Source organism: Thalassophryne amazonica, chromosome 3 (assembly GCF_902500255.1).
Source record: "Thalassophryne amazonica chromosome 3, fThaAma1.1, whole genome shotgun sequence".
Lineage (NCBI taxonomy): Eukaryota > Metazoa > Chordata > Actinopteri > Batrachoidiformes > Batrachoididae > Thalassophryne > Thalassophryne amazonica.
This window is the reverse complement of record NC_047105.1, coordinates 137628094-137645492: the sequence shown is the minus strand read 5'-3', so window position 1 is coordinate 137645492 and position 17399 is coordinate 137628094. Positions and strand designations below refer to the sequence as shown.

Sequence of the window (17399 nt, the reverse complement as noted above, 5' to 3'; positions counted from 1 at the left end):
GTGTGACTAGTTCTCCTTTGCCTGCAGAGGTAGAGTGTTTTTTCCTGGAAGTATCTCTCTACTGTTTGCAGAGGGTAGAACTATATACATCTGTTAGGAAACTTTTAACAGGTAGGTCTCAAATGATTTTAAATTTTAAATCAGCTGGGTTTACTGCATTATCAGTCTAAAAGTTATCGGAGGACAATTCATCGGAAGATAATTAGTCCGATAATGGTTTTTAAAGTTATCTAAAAAGATAATCCGATAACGAAAACATTATCTTCGATAATTATCTGTTATTAGATTATCGGAAGCGTGCCCACCACTGTATGTATGTATGTATATATGGGGTGGGCGTTTATACGCTTTGCTTCTGCTCACCCCCTTTTTGGTCACACATGTCACTGTGGAATTGTCTTGTGTATCAGTTTTTGTTATTGTCAAGTTTGTGTGCCAAAATAAATAAATTCAATTCAATTCAATACATGCCAATAACTGCTGGTAATCTTATCCACATGAACTCCTTAGAAGATTGCCTTGCATCAATGAGAAGCTGGATGTCTAGCAACTTCCTGCTTTTAAACTCTGATAAGACTGAAATGATGGTTCTTGGTCCAGTAAGACATTGGCATCAATTTGACCAGCTAACGCTTAGCCTAAGCTCATGTGTCATACATCACACTGACAAAGTGAGGAACCTTGGGGAAATTTTTGATCCTACGTTGTCCTTTGACCTCCACATTAGAGATATTACAACTGCTTTCTTCCACCTGCGAAATATAGGGAAGATTCGTCCCATCCTGTCTATGGCTGATGCTGAGAACCTGATTCACGCATTTGTCTCTTCTAGATTGGACTACTGCAATGTTCTATTTTCTGGTTTACTGCAGTCCAGCATTAGGGGCCTCCAGTTGGTTCAAAGCGCTGCTGCCAGACTTTTGGCGTGAAACAGAAAGTTTTGACCACATTACACCCATTTTGGCATCTCTTCTTTTGAGCTGTGTGAATAGCCCCAAATTTTCTAAGTGCCCCATGAGGGTGTTACCGATCAACACAAATCAGCTTGACCAGCTCAATATCCCCATAGGCTGGAGCCGTGAGCCCATCTATGTGAGCGTGTTGTTGCAATGGGAAGGTGGACGTGTTGCATACAGATCATGTGTTGATTGACATGGTCAGACGTGCACACACAGTTATGCGTTTGTCAGGGGACCGTGGTTGACATGTAATCACATCATGGGTTGGATGACATTCAAAATCATGCAAGGAGGGGGCTGAGGACTGCCCACGGCCAGTACTGTGGTCCTGCAGTTTGCACCGCTCCACATCGCAGCCGCGGCATCAGCACAACACACAGCTGGAGAACGCATATTGTCACATGAGCTCTGATCACCCATGTGCAAGGCACGGTGCTGCATGCATGTCCTCAAACGATGACGACATTGGGAAAAATAAAAACACACTGCATTGCCTCAACCACATCTCAGCACACACGGCGATGACCATGCAGTCAAAGCTGCACCTGATCACTGCGTCATTGCTACACACAGCCGAGGAACACATATCGCGCCACAGAGAATATCACATAATGAGATGCCAGGTGATGCATGTGCATCGGCGGGCTCTCCTTACATTGTAATAAATTAAACCACATATCACCTTTGCAATGCAGTCAGCAGTGCTTCAGTGTGCGCTGGCTAGAGGGACACGCAGAGCCGGCTCACGTGTTCATGATACAGTATGAGTGCATCAGGTCATTCATGTAAAAAATAAAAGGAAGAAGTCATCCATGTCAGTTCAGTACGTATGTGTTTACGTCCAAGAGGAGGATAATTCATGTATGCAGGTGTGTGTGTGTGTATGTTTTAGTTTTTACAGTGAGAACAGAATTATGGACAGTAACATGATTGTCTGACATTGAAACAGTACATTCATTGTTCTTGTGATCTGTTTTGTGCTGTCACATATTTGTTGATTTATCCACAGCATAAATAATATGTCCATCATGTAATCACTGCTGCTGCTGTCTGAGCACGACGTACATCCTCCAGGTGGAATGTTTCACAGTTCTCCATTTTGGTTTTTGTCGCTCATTTTCGGACAGTTTCTGTGTCTTCTGCCCAACTTCATGTTATGTCTGAAAGGGCCATAATATATGGCCCTATATATATATATATATATATATATATAAAGGCATTCATGTTGTATTACCAAAGTATTTTTTATGTTGTTTCTTTTACTTTTTATGTATGTTTCTCTCAGAGTCTACGTAAATAAAATACATACTGTTTAAAAAGTCATAAATAACATTGAAGATGTTAAAAACAAAAATGACACAATGCTCCTTTAATCCAGTGAGCAGGAGTTTTTTTTCTGTCTTGACAGTTTTTTTTGGGGGGGGGGGGGGGGGGGGGGGTTGTGTTTTTTGTGTTTCAACAATATTACCACTAAATTGCCTTTTTTGAACAAGAGCTGAACTTGGAATGATTTGATGGTAAAACCTGCTCTTTTAAAGATTAAACCCTGGATGAAAAACTTTCTGAATCAGTTTTTCATTTACCTGCTTCACTGAGGCTTGTAAAGAGTAAACAGTGCCAACTCCAGGTCTGGAAGTAAGAAATGTAACCAGTTATTTGTGATTGGTGTCACCCAATCACCAAATAATTGATGCTATTTCCAGACTGTCAGATGCATTTATTGCTCCAGTTGGCTTGATAATTTGCTCCAGGCAGAAAGACAGCAGATTCCCAACATGAACCCATACATAATACAATGCTGCATTTCACAGTCAGTCGGGACAATGTTACATCCTCCCATGAGATCCTGAGAACAAAGTGTCTGCTCAAGGAGAAATGGTAACCTCCACAGGGCCTTATTTGAGAGACACTTTTTTATGATATGAAGAGCCAAAAAAAAAAAAAAGAAAAAAATCTTTAATATATCAGGTTTTCTACTGCTTACCAAAGTGAAGACCTGAAATACTTTGTATGGCGATGATGATAATGTGCCTCTTTAAACATTATTGAATGAAAATAAAGAACCATGTTCCCCTAAGAGCACACAGGAAATGAATAAGATTATTGCATGTCTGCAATCTTGTGATGCAGCTACCACCCTGATTTCAAATATGCAAAAATGAAAAATACAGAACCAACTACATTTCCTTTTTGACCTTGACAGACTACATTGTGTGTGCTAAAATAATCCATCTGCATGTTCACCTGCTAGGCACACCTCACGTTCATGAAGGCAAATGGACGTGGCTGGCTGTTCCCCATCTGTACATACAAATCAGCAGTTCATGCAAGTGTGCTCCCAGCTCCCCCACTCCCCGACATGGCACATGTGTTACGGATGGGGGAAGTGGGGGAGGTCCCCAACACACACGCGATGCACATGTGTTGAGGGGGAGCCGACACTCTGGCATGCCACATGTGTGTTGCTTTGTAACGCCACACTCATGGGGGCACTTGGACAAATTTCACATCCAGCTCAAAAGTCATTGTCTGCTCATTATTTTCGTGCTAACAGTGCAAATAGCCACACATTTTCTAAGTGCCCATGAGTGTGTTGGATGTTCGTGTGACACATAGAATTTGGTCGACACCTGCCCCAACAGGGATCGAATGGGCTCTCAAAGGGCACTCTCTGTCTTTCAGCTGGTGGTGTGCGTGAATAGTTGTAGTGAAAGGTGTACAAGATGTGGGAGGCAGCTTTTTCACAACTGGCATGCAAGTCTTCCATCGTGCGCTAGTTGGCTTCACTCGTGTTATGTGTGAAGGGGCCCTAATGCCAGTCATTGTGGCATGATGGATACTGATTCTGCTCAGAAAGGAATCAATGCAGCTGCAGTGAGTTTGGCCTCGAGCTCTCTGAGATACAGTGTGTGGTCAGATCACTGCGGTGGAGCCCATTATTCTCCAGAGCAGAGCAAGAGAACTGTTTCCTCGACTCAAGTCAGCTACAGCTCTGACCTCCTGCTGCCAGCCTCTGTCACAGGTGAAGGAGTCATCCTTTCTTTGTCCACTAAGTAATTATTAGCCGTTCACTTTTCTACCTCCCATTGTTTCCTAAACCTGTTAGAACAAGACAGGGGCCACTCAGAGAGAGAACTTTTCAGAGGGATCACAGATGTCACTCTTGGTTTGAGATAATAAAACATTACTGTCACCAGTATATGGATTTATTTTCCTTGTGAAAGGTAGCTGTTGAGGTGTGAACAAAGTTTGATTTGTTGATTGTTATATGAAAACATTTCTTTGTCACCCCTTATTGACTGGTTAGTCCAAATAACCTTTAACAATACGTCTTCATATCTTCCATTAAGATGAATTTGAATCTTCATCAACAGTTGCAAAGAATTAGCTCTTCCATCTGCTTAAACTGGTAGGGCATTCAGCAAATGTGTACTTCTGGTGGGGTAATCATCGCTACATCTAGATTTTATCACCAGCAAATCATTGTGACATCATAGACGGGTGTTAAAGAATGGCTTTGATCATTTTAATTCATCACTATATGGTCTTGTGGACTCAGTTTCTCAATGAGATTGGCATGATGCCTGGCTCGTAAAATGGTCTCAGTTGCAAAGACAACCTAGTCTTCTAAATTAATTTATAACACCAGTGACATGCCTAGAGTCTCATTTAATATAGTGGTGAAACACACAGAGTCGTCAGCATGTAAGCAGTTCACTGTTGTGTGTGCGTTCTTCTTGCCCTGTCTGTGCTTTTTGTTTTTGGATTTGTGTCCCAGTCCCGTCCTCAGCGGAATAGGGTTTACATTTTGTCTGTTGCACACGCCCCCTTTTGGTTTCCTGCATATGTGTCACACTGTATGTCTAGCAAGCTGTCTTGTGTAGTCCTTCACATCATTGTGTTCTGTCATGTCTGAGTATGGTGTGTGTGTGTGTGTGTGTGCGCGCGCCCCTGACCTGTGGTTCTTGTCAGTGTGTGTGGGTTTGGTATCCATGGTGTTCACCCCCTGTTTGTGTATCAGTCTGTGTGGTCTCCTGCTGTCTGTGCGTCCTTACATCCTCCCTTGTCAAGTTCATCACGTCTTTGTTATTGCTCCTGTCGTGCACTTTTGTTTTCCCTGTCCACAGGTCACCTTGTCCTTATGAGTCATGCTTATCAGTGTCTTTAAGCATTTCTTAGGTTTGTCATGTTTATGTCCAATTTTCACTCCCTTCAATACTGAGCTCTGTCAATCTGCTTATTGTCTGAGTATCAAATCAAATCAATTTTATTTATATAGCGCCAAATCACAACAAACAGTTGCCCCAAGGTGCTTTATATTGTAAGGCAAAAGCCATACAATAATTACAGAAAAACCCCAACGGTCAAAACGACCCCCTATGAGCAAGCACTTGGCGACAGTGGGAAGGAAAAACTCCCTTTTAACAGGAAGAAACCTCCAGCAGAACCAGGCTTAGGGAGGGGCAGTCTTCTGCTGGGACTGGTTGGGGCTGAGGGGAGAGAATCAGGAAAAAGACATGCAGTGGAAGAGAGCAGAGATCAATCACTAATGATTAAATGCAGAGTGGTGCATACAGAGCAAAAAGAGAAAGAAACACTCAGTGCATCATGGGAACCCCCCAGCAGTCTAAGTCTATAGCAGCATAACTAAGGGATGGTTCAGGGTCAACTGATCCAGCCCTAACTATAAGCTTTAGCAAAAAGGAAAGTTTTAAGCCTAATCTTAAAAGTAGAGAGGGTGTCTGTCTCCCTGATCTGAATTGGGAGCTGGTTCCACAGGAGAGGAGCCTGAAAGCTGAAGGCTCTGCCTCCCATTCTACTCTTAAAAACCCTAGGAACTACAAGTAAGCCTGCAGTCTGAGAGCGAAGCACTCTATTGGGGTAATATGGTACTATGAGGTCCCTAAGATAAGATGGGACCTGATTATTCAAAACCTTATAAGTAAGAAGAAGAATTTTAAATTCTATTCTAGAATTAACAGGAAGCCAGTGAAGAGAGGCCAATATGGGTGAAATATGCTCTCTCCTTCTAGTCCCCGTCAGTACTCTAGCTGCAGCATTTTGAATTAACTGAAGGCTTTTCAGGGAACTTTTAGGACAACCTGATAATAATGAATTACAATAGTCCAGCCTAGAGGAAATAAATGCATGAATTAGTTTTTCAGCATCACTCTGAGACAAGAACTTTCTAATTTTAGAGATATTGCGCAAATGCAAAAAAGCAGTCCTACATATTTGCTTAATATGCGCATTGAAGGACATATCCTGATCAAAAATGACTCCAAGATTTCTCACAGTATTACTAGAAGTCACGGTAATGCCATCCAGAGTAAGGATCTGGTTAGACACCATGTTTCTAAGATTTGTGGGGCCAAGTACAATAACTTCAGTTTCATCTGAATTTAAAAGTAGGAAATTAGAGGTCATCCATGTCTTTATGTCTGTAAGACATTCCTGCAGTTTAACTAATTTGTGTGTGTCGTCTGGCTTCATGGATAGATAAAGCTGGGTATCATCTGCGTAACAATACTGCCTAAGGGAAGCATGTATAAAGTGAATAAAATTGGTCCTAGCACAGAACCTTGTGGAACTCCATAATTAACCTTAGTCTGTGAAGAAGATTCCCCATTTACATGAACAAATTGTAATCTATTAGATAAATATGATTCAAACCACTGCAGTGCAGTGCCTTTAATACCTATGGCATGCTCTAATCTCTGTAATAAAATTTTATGGTCAGCAGTATCAAAGGCAGCACTGAGGTCTAACAGGACAAGCACAGAGATGAGTCCACTGTCTGAGGCCATAAGAAGATCATTTGTAATCTTCACTAATGCTGTTACTGTACTATGATGAATTCTAAAACCTGAATGAAACTCTTCAAATTGACCATTCCTCTGCAGATGATCAGTTAGCTGTTTTACAACTACCCTTACAAGAATTTTTGAGAGAAAAGGAAGGTTGGAGATTGGCCTATAATTAGCTAAGATAGCTGGTTCAAGTGATGGCTTTTTAAGTAATGGTTTAATTACTGCCACCTTAAAAGCCTGTGGTACATAGCCAACTAATAAAGATAGATTGATCATATTTAAGATGGAATCATTAATTAATGGTAGGGCTTCCTTGAGCAGCCTGGTAGGAATGGGGTCTAATAGACATGTTGATGGTTTGGAGGAAGTAACTATTGAAAATACCTCAGACAGAACAATCGGAGAGAAAGAGTCTAACCAAATACCAGCATTACTGAAACCAGCCAAAGATAACGATATGTCTTTGGGATGGTTATGAGTAATTTTTCTCTAATATTTAAAATTTTATTAGCAAAGAAAGTCATGAAGTCATTACTAGTTAAAGTTAAAGGAATACTTGGCTCAGTAGAGCTCTGACTCTTTGTCAGCCTGGCTACAGTGCTGAAAAGAAACCTGGGGTTGTTCTTATTTTCTTCAATTAGTGATGAGTGGTAAGATGTCCTAGCTTTATCGAGGGCTTTTTTATAGAGCAACAGACTCTTTTTCCAGGCTAAGTGAAGATCTTCTAAATTAGTGAGATGCCATTTCCTCTCCAACTTACGGGTTATCTGCTTTAAGCTGCGAGTTTGTGAGTTATACCACGGAGTCAGGCACTTCTGATTTAAAGCTCTCTTTTTCAGAGGAGCTACAGCATCCAAAGTTGTGCTCAGTGAGGATGTAAAACTACTGACGAGATAATCTATCTCACTCACAGAGTTTAGGTAGGTACACTGCACTGTGTTGGTATATGGCACTGGAGAACATAACAAAGAAGGAATCATATCCTTAAACCTACTACTACTACTGTAATGAAACTTATTCCCCACTGCTGGGTAATCCATTAAAGTAAATGTAAATGTTATTAAGAAATGATCAGACAGAAGGGGGTTTTCAGGGAATACTGTTAGGTCTTCAATTTCCATACCATAAATCAGAACAAGATCTAAAGTATGATTAAAGTGGTGGGTGGACTCATTTACATTTTGAGCAAAGCCAATTGAGTCTAACAATAGATTAAATGCAGTGTTGAGGCTGTCATTCTCAGCATCTATGTGGATGTTAAAATCGCCCACTATAATTATCTTATCTGAGTTAAGCACTAACTCAGACAAAAGGTCTGAAAATTCACAGAGAAACTCACAGTAATGACCAGGTGGACGATAGATAACAACAAATAAAACTGGTTTTTGGGACTTCCAATTTGGATGAACAAGACTAAGAGTCAAGCTTTCAAATGAATTAAACCTCTGTCTGGGTTTTTGATTAATTAATAAGCTGGAGTGGAAGATTGCTGCTAATCCTCTCCCTCAGCCTGTGCTACGAGCATTCTGACAGTTAGTGTGACTCGGGGGTGTTGACTCATTTAAACTAACATATTCATCCTGCTGTAACCAGGTTTGTTGTTGATCAGTTATGTTGTTGATCAATATGTTGATCAATTATTATATCATTTACTAACAGGGACTTAGAAGAGAGAGACCTAATGTTTAATAGACCACATTTAACTGCTTTAGTCTGTGGTGCAGTTGAAGGTGCTATATTATTTTTTCTTTTTGAATTTTTATGCTTAAATAGATTTTTACTGGTTTTTGGTGGTCTGGGAGCAGGCACCGTCTCTACGGGGATGGGGTAATGGGGGGATGGCAGGGAGAGAGAAGCTGCAGAGAGGTGTGTAAGACTACAACTCTGCTTCCTGGTCCCAACCCTGGATAGTCATGGTTTGGAGGGTTTAATAAAATTGGCCAGATTTCTAGAAATGAGAGCTGCTCCATCCAAAGTGGGATGGATGCCGTCTCTCCTAACAAGACCAGGTTTTCCCCAGAAGCTTTGCCATTTATCTATGAAGCCCACCTCATTTTTTGGACACCACACAGACAGACAGCAATTCAAGGGGAACATGCGGCTAAACATGTCACTCCCGGTCCGATTGGGGAGGGGCCCAGAGAAAACTACAGAGTCCGACATTGTTTTTGCAAAGTTATACTCCGATTCAATGTTCATTTTAGTGACCTCCGATTGGCGTAACCGGGTGTCATTACTGTCGACGTGAATTACAATCTTACCAAATTTACACTTAGCCTGAGCCAGCTTTTCAAATTTCCTTCAATGTCACCTGCTCTGGCCCCCGGAAGACAATTGACTATGGTTGCTGGTGTCGCTAACTTCACATTTCTCAAAACAAAGTCGCCAATAACCAGAGTTTGTTCCTCGGCGGGTGTGTCGCCAAGTGGGGAAAAAGGGTTAGAAATGTGAACAGGTTGGTGGTGTACACAGGGCTTCTGTTTAGGACTACACTTCCTCCTCACAGTCACCCAGCTGGCCTGCTTTCCCGGCTGCTCGGGATCTGCTGTGGGACAGCTAACGGCGGCTAAGCTGCCTTTGTCCGCACCAACTACAGGGGCCTGGCTATCTGATTTTCCAAGATGCAGAGCTGAGTCTCCAATTCGCCCAGCCTGGCCTCCAAAGCTACGAATAGGCTACACTTTTTACAAGTACCGTTACTGCTAAAGGAGGCCGAGGAATAACTAAACATTTCACACCCAGAGCAGAAAAGTGCGGGAGAGACAGGAGAAGCCGCCATGCTAAACTGGCTAAGAGCTAGTAGATGCGCTAAGCTAGTGGATTCCTAAAAACACACAAAGTGAATAATGTGTAAATAATTTAGAGGTGATTCAGCAGAGGGAGTGCTTTAGTTAAGGCACGTGAAGATTACACTGTGAAACAAATCGTTATCTAGTTATCTAGATCAATCTACCTACGCAGATTAAACAGCTAACAGATACAGCAAAACACCGCTGTGCTCCGGAACAGGAAGTGATACAATACCGCAGTGAGAGCATATATTCTTTGACTTTGGTTTGGGTTTGCTCAGTTTGTTATTTGATCTATGGTTTAGTTGATTACCTAGAGTGTTGGCTCATAATTTGACATTTGTTTTTGCATTTGTGGTGTACTTTATGTTTTGGTTTTATGTTTCTTGTTTAGGTTTTATCTCCAAGTTCTCTCTGATGTTTTTTGTCTCCTCGTGTTTCCGTGGTTCCATTTTGTTCATCACACCATCACACAGTTTGTTATAACCCACACCATGTTCACTATTCGGGTGCTGGTCAATTGTGACAGTTTTGCATTTATTATGTTAGTATGTCATCTTTTCCGTGTTCACGGTCTGTAACTATTTTGTGTGTGTGTGTGTGTGTGTGTGTGTGTGTGTGTGTGTGTGTGTGTGTGTGTGTGTGTGTGTGTGTGTGTGTGTGTGTCATTGCACTCCGCTTTGTTCCTGGTTTTTTTTTTTTTTTTTTTTAGTCCATTTGTTCCTGGACCTTCCCAATTGTTCACCGCCCTGTGTCATCTCCCTTTTGGATATTCACCCTGTCACTAGTATATTGTTTTGTTTGTCACCTTTGATTATTAAAACACCATGGTTTTGCATCTACTCCTCTGTAACCTGGCTGCCTGCTTTTGGGGTTCAATTTGACTTTGCTCCTGCACCAAATCGTAAATTTTCACATTATTTAGTTGGCAAAACCCAGCTCTTCAGTGGCACTGTCTTAAATAAAACTCTAAGAACTATTCCTCAAACAATTTATTGAAATCTCATGTGAAGTCATACAGATCTGGGTTCTTAATGAACATAGCTCCTTTCAGGAATTCATTCCGAAGGAACCCCCAACACAGGTACAGTGATTTTTTTTATAGAATGTGGGAATCCCCTTCCCCTTACAATGGGTGGACCTATTCTTGCAACCGGTTCCTTCGGGTGGACTGCCCCTCTATCACTGTGAAGCGATAGAGGGGCAGTCCACCCATTTCGCGTGAATGGTGTGTGATCTGGATTGTACTGAATCTGTGTTATGTCAGGCATTGTAGCTAATCTCGTTCAAATTAGAACACACAAAAACAGCACACTGCGTTGATGATTCAAGTTGGTGAGTTATGTGATAACAAGAGAAGTGAAGATGCTGGCAGTTACAAGTTGTGCCTTCTGAGCAGATAAAGACCTTAGTCAGTGTACAATGACCAGTGCAGATGTATTGGCTATCATAACAAGATAAGTGCACTGTTCCTGTGAGACTTAACTTACATACACTTGTGCACAAACTTTTACATACCCTGGCAGAATTATTGTTTTTTCAATCAATCAATCAATCAATCAATTTTTTATATAGCACCAAATCACAACAAACAGTTGCCCCAAGGCGCTTTATATTGTAAGGCAAGGCCATACAATAATTATGTACAGTTTTCAGTCATGTTGGGTGAAGCCACTTATTGTCAAACAACTGTGTTTACTCTTTTTATGACAACATAAACTATCCAAATTACCCTTTTCCAAAATTTACATACCTCTGTTCTTAATACTGTGTATTGCCCACTTCAACATCAATTACAGCATTAAGGGGTCTCCAACTGGTTCAAAATGGTGCTGCCAGACTTTTGACAGGAAACAGAAAGTTTGACCACATTACACCTATTTTGGCATCTCTTCACTGGCTTCTTGTCCCAGTGAGATCAGGTTTTAAGGTTCTGTTACTAACCTATAAAATTATTCACGGACTAGCACCTCCCTATTTAGCTGACCTAATTAAACTTTATGTCTTCCCCCTCACCCTGGAAATTAAACTCTATATTTCATGGATGTTTTATGGACTTAGATGAAGCTGTTTGACTGATGGTAAATGATATTGGTATTCTTTCTGTATGTATCTATAGCTATCTACAGTAGTAATATTTCCTGTTCTGAAGTATCTTTAAATCCCCCTTCCAAATATACTCTCCAAATATATAGACCTGATTGACACCCTGAAATATGTGATGTGATGGAAAATACTCCAATTTAGTTTTGCATAAAATATCTACAGTGTATGTATGGAAGGCACAGTACCATACCATCTTTATTTATAAAGCACTTTACTACAACCTAAGCTGACCCAAAGTGCTGTACACGAAAACAGTTAACACATTAAGACATATATTTAATAAATAAATATAGCGTACGCACACACAAACACATACACACAGACACACAATAGTATGCAAAGAAACATATGTTTAGGAAACATGAGGGGCCTATAATGTCTGCCACCTTTCTCAAATCTCTTTTGTACAAACTACATCATAAATATAAAGATTGGCAGATAGGAATCAACAGAATAATATAAATGTAGTATGAAATTGATGAATATTATTATTTGAAACAGTGTGATTCTCACTGGACGAGCAGCTCGGCAGGAGAAAGGATGAATAAAGATATTATAAAGATATCAGTAAATCATTTTTATCCACTGGGGCTATAATCTGAGGTTTGACTGAAGTTAGGTGACATTTGACCTCAAGTGAAACACTGAAGTTCAAGTTTAATCACTTATCCCAGGTAATGGCTTATAAGGAAGGCCTATCGGTATATGCAGGCAAAATTTCAAAAAATTGCAACCAGGAAAGTTGTTAAGTTGAATTTAGTGTTTGACCTTCCTGTGACCTTGACCTTTAACCTTGAGCTTGATTCTTTTGTGTCCTGAAAGGTACCTTACTAGGGTTGCTATAAGTAACCAGGAAAGTTGTTAAGTTGAATTTAGTGTTTGACCTTCCTGTTACCTTTACATTTGACCTTGATCCTTTTGGGAACTGAAAGGTACCTTGCTAGGGCTGTTATCTGTGACGCTGCAAGAGTCTGTGATGTAAACTGTGTGCTGCACAGTGAGTTAAAGGTGAAAATGCAATGATTACAGACAAACCACAAAAAATCCTAAAAACAAAAAGACAAACATACATACTGACAAACATAGCAAATCTTTCTTTTGGCAAGATATTGGGGGAAGGGAGATATCCAGGGTGGGAAGTAAGATATCATAAGACAACAGGGGGGAAGTTATCCAGAAGTTAAACTGTTACACCGGGCTCTGTGTTCTCAGGGTGCAGGACTACTTTTGTGTCCCTAGGGTGAATAAAACATCTGCGGGTCACAGAGGTTTCTCTTATTGTGCCCTTGTTCTGTGGAATGATCTCCCTGCGCCAATAAAACAGTCAGATTCTGCAGAGACTTTCAAGTCCAAACTAAACATGCACTTATTTTTAAGGTGTTGGGCTTGAGTCCAGAAGATCATGGGTTCAAATCCTCGCCTGACTGGAAAAGCCCCTATTGCTCCCAATGTGGCTAGCATACTGGCATAGTGTGTTACTATGCTTTATACCCTTTTAAATTCATTTTATTGGTAAATAGAGTGGACTTCAACTTTTTCTAAAGTCTGGGTTTTTTAGTGACGTTTAGGACTTGTGGCCGGCAATCACCTTAGTATTTTTTCTGTTTTGCTTGGTGCTTAATGCTGACAAATTATATTGTATTTGTCTTTCTGCCACCTGATTCTTTTTTTTTTTCCTCTCTCTGTTTGAGATGTTTCTGTAAAGGTTCTCAGTTGTCCAGGTGGTTTCCATAGTAGAGAAGCTTGAATCTTCGACTGGACTGGGTTGTTTGATGCAAGGACATTTCGCTTCTAATCGCAGAAGCTTCCTCAGCTAAATTTCTTGCTCTGGTAGTCTGACTTTTTTTTTTACTCTTGTAGAGAAGAGCAAACAGAAGCCAGCAAAAGCTGGAGATTTAAACTTAACAAGACCCCTGCTACTGAGAGGCAGACTGCTATTGGCAGTGACTAACAATTGCTCTAATTACCACCTATTGTACTCTTGTTAGCACCCTCCTAATGACAGGGCAGCTGTCCCTCCTAATGATGGGACTGACACCTCTCCTGACGACTCTCCTGATGACGTGAATGACTCATTACCATGAACAAAAGCGTGAAACTGCTTTGACCTGAGTACACTATTGTAAACAGGCGACAAAGCGTGTCTCCCCAGTTAAGGCTGGCTTTCAACTGTTTCACATACAAAGCTTCCTTCACTCCTCTCTCAAACCATTTCTTTTCTCTGGCTAAGATTTTAACTTCCTTGTCCTCAAATGTATGGTTAGTGTCTTTAAAGTGTAGATGAACTGCAGACTGAGGTCTACCAGTGCCCTCTCTGTGGTGCTGGTATAGCCTTTTGTGCAACGGCTGCTTCATCTGACCTATGTAAATGGTAAATGGACTGCATTTATATAGCGCTTTTCCATCTGCATCAGATGCTCAAAGCACTTTAAAATTATGCCTCACATTCACCACGATGTCAGGGTGCTGCCATACAAGGCGCTCACTACACACCGGGAGCAATCGGGGCTTTTCCAGTCAGGTGGGGATGTGAACCCATGATCTTCTGGACTCAAGTCCAACACCTTAACCACTAGACCATCAACTCCTCTCTATGTAGTGTTCGTTACAGTTTTCCTGACATCTGATAGAATACACTACATTGCTCTGTTTGTAACTAGGGATCCTGTCCTTAGGGTGAACTAATTTCTTTCTCAAGGTGTTAACAGGTTTAAAGTAAAATGGGATTTTGTGCTGTCTGAAGATCCTCTGTAGTTTTTCCCCATACTCCTGCTAAATAAGGGAAAGACACTCTTCTTCTTGGCTCCGTCTCCTGTCTGTCTGGTCTCTTTGTTCTTTGGGACTTCTGCACTTTATCCAGGGACCATTGTGGGTACCCACATAGTGTGAGGGATTTCCGGACATGTTGTTCTTTAGCCCTTCCCTCTGTAGTTGTGGGCACCTGTAGGGCCCTGTGTTGAAGAGCCCTGATCACTCCGAGCTTTACAGAGCACATCAACTCAGTGGACTCCAAAATCAAGTTCACACGTGAGGATGCCAGAAACAACCATTTAGCCTTCTTGGACTGTGATGTTACGATTGGAGAGAACAGACAGCTCCAGACAGGGGTTTACAGAAAACCCACTCACACTGACCAATATCTGCTCTTTGGCTCAAACCATCCCCTTGAACACAAGCTCGGGGTGATCAGGACTTGCGGATTATACTCAGGTGAAGTGGTAGGGTTAGAAATAGTAAAAAAAAAACAAAAAAAAAAACAAAACAAAAGCATCACAATCATGGCAGGAGCATGAACAAAGCATCAGATTGGGCTGACAAACACACTCCCTGAATGGGGAAATCACCTTGCCCTCACCCTGTGATCAGCTCTGCTCTACGATTTCAGCCGTCACGGTTGGTGACTCTCGCTCCAGCACCTGTTAAAGTGATGAACTGTGTGTTTACTCAGATGGGCTGTTGCGCTCAAAAGGACACCGTCTGTGTCAATGCTGCAGTCAGCCTCCTCCTCCTGTGGCCAGCTCAGTGTCCTGCCATGACTCGGCCGTGTTTGATTCGGCAGCGGTCACCAGGGAGCTGCTCATTAATCTTACCAACACTCTGTCCCACTTCTCTCCATAATCTTCCTTCTCCTAATTTCCCTTATCGGTCACACTGACTTTCTTTTGTTTGTGTTTGGAAGGCTTACTCTAGGCTGTCTGCCAGCGGGTGCAGACAGAGTACAGAGCAAACTGCAGCAGCTTCCCTCCATCAGTCATGAAGCCAGAGGTGGTTTGTCATCCCAGGTTTAGCTTTTGTCTGCCAGCCACTGCTCATTCAGTTGCAGTGAATAGATTGTGCTGAGACTATTGATGGCGAACCAAATGCTTTTAAGTGCAAGATTACACCACATTTAATAATGATGTTACTTATTGCCGCTGGCAGTGCAAACTGTCATTTGTCATGCACGCTACCCTGTGTTTGTTGAGTCCACACAGAGCGCCGTTTCCATTCTTTTTTCATTTTGTCTCATTTCAGTCTCATCTCTTTCATGTGCACAAGTGCAGTGTTGCAGGGGAAACGTCACCAAGTCACTTCCTTCCACTTCATCAGCTCCCCTGATGCTTTCTAAGCATTACAGGCTGTCAGGGGGTGTCCCAGCGCAATCAGTGATAGTCTATAAAAGTCCTACTGCTCACAATGTAAGATTGAAAAGTATGTTGTCAATAATCAGGGATGAAAACAATTTGTCCACTGCCTCCTAAACTATCCTTTTCCCACAAACCCAAGGAAAGAGGGGTGCAATGACACAACTAGCTCCATGAGTTGGTACATATCACCATACATAATTAATCTGTGGTGAATGCTTTAATGTTAAACTCAAGCATTGCGCTCATAAAGCGCAAACCTCTGCCAACATGATGATCACACAAATATTTTTTGTTCTGGGGGGTATTTGCAGAAACTACTCAGGAACATCACTACAGAAATGGGAAAGCTGAAAATGTGGTTTGACAGAAACAAATGATCATTAAACTTCAGTAAAACAAAATATATGTTATTTGGTAATTGTAATAAAGACAAACAAGTACAGGGGGTGGATATTGAAAGAGTATATGAAACTACACTCAACAAAAATATAAACGCAACACTTTTGGTTTTGCTCCCATTTTGTATGAGATGAACTCAAAGCTCTAAAACTTTTTCCACATACACAATATCACCATTTCCCTCAAATATTGTTGACAAACCAGTCTAAATCTGTGATAGTGAGCACTTCTCCTTTGCTGAGATAATCCATCCCACCTCACAGGTGTGCCATACCAAGATGCTGATTAGACACCATGATTAGTGCACAGGTGTGCCTTAGACTGCCCACAATAAAAGGCCACTCTGAAAGGTGCAGTTTTATCATGCAGCACAATGCCACAGATGTTGCAAGATTTGAGGGAGCGTGCAGTTGGCATGCTGACAGCAGGAATGTCAACCAGAGCTGTTGCTCGTGTATTGAATGTTCATGTCTCTACCATAAGCCGTCTCCAAAGGTGTTTCAGAGAATTTGGCAGTACATCCAACCAGCCTCACAACCGCAGAACACGTGTAACCACACCAGCCCAGGACCTCCACATCCAGCATGTTCACCTCCAAGATCGTCTGAGACCAGCCACTCGGACAGCTGCTGAAACAATCGGTTTGCATAACCAAAGAACTTCTGCACAAACTGTCAGAAACAGTCTCAGGGAAGCTCATCTGCATGCTCGTCGTCCTCATCGGGGTCTCGACCTGACTCCAGTTCGTCGTCGTAACCGACTTGAGTGGGCAAATGCTCACATTCACTGGCGTTTGGCACGTTGGAGAGGTGTTCTCTTCACGGATGATGCGAAGGAGATGTGTTGCACTGCATGAGGCAAATGGTGGTCACACCAGATACTGACTGGTATCCCCCCCCCCAATAAAACAAAACTGCACCTTTCAGAGTGGCCTTTTATTGTGGGCAGTCTAAGGCACACCTGTGCACTAATCATGGTGTCTAATCAGCATCTCGGTATGGCACACCTGTGAGGTGGGATGGATTATCTCAGCAAAGGAGAAGTGCTCACTATCACAGATTTCGACTGGTTGTGAACAATATTTGAGGGAAATGGTGATATTGTGTATGTGGAAAAAGTTTTAGATCTTTGAGTTCATCTCATACAAAATGGGAGCAAAACCAAAAGTGTTGCATTTATATTTTTGTTGAGTATATATATATATATATA

At 41.7% G+C, this 17399-nt stretch overlaps 1 protein-coding gene across 1 annotated transcript in view; it reads left to right on the top strand.

Annotated features, from left to right (window-relative positions):
• The window catches only part of cntn3b (contactin 3b), a 519637-nt gene that overhangs the window by 276668 nt on the left and 225570 nt on the right, over positions 1 to 17399 (top strand).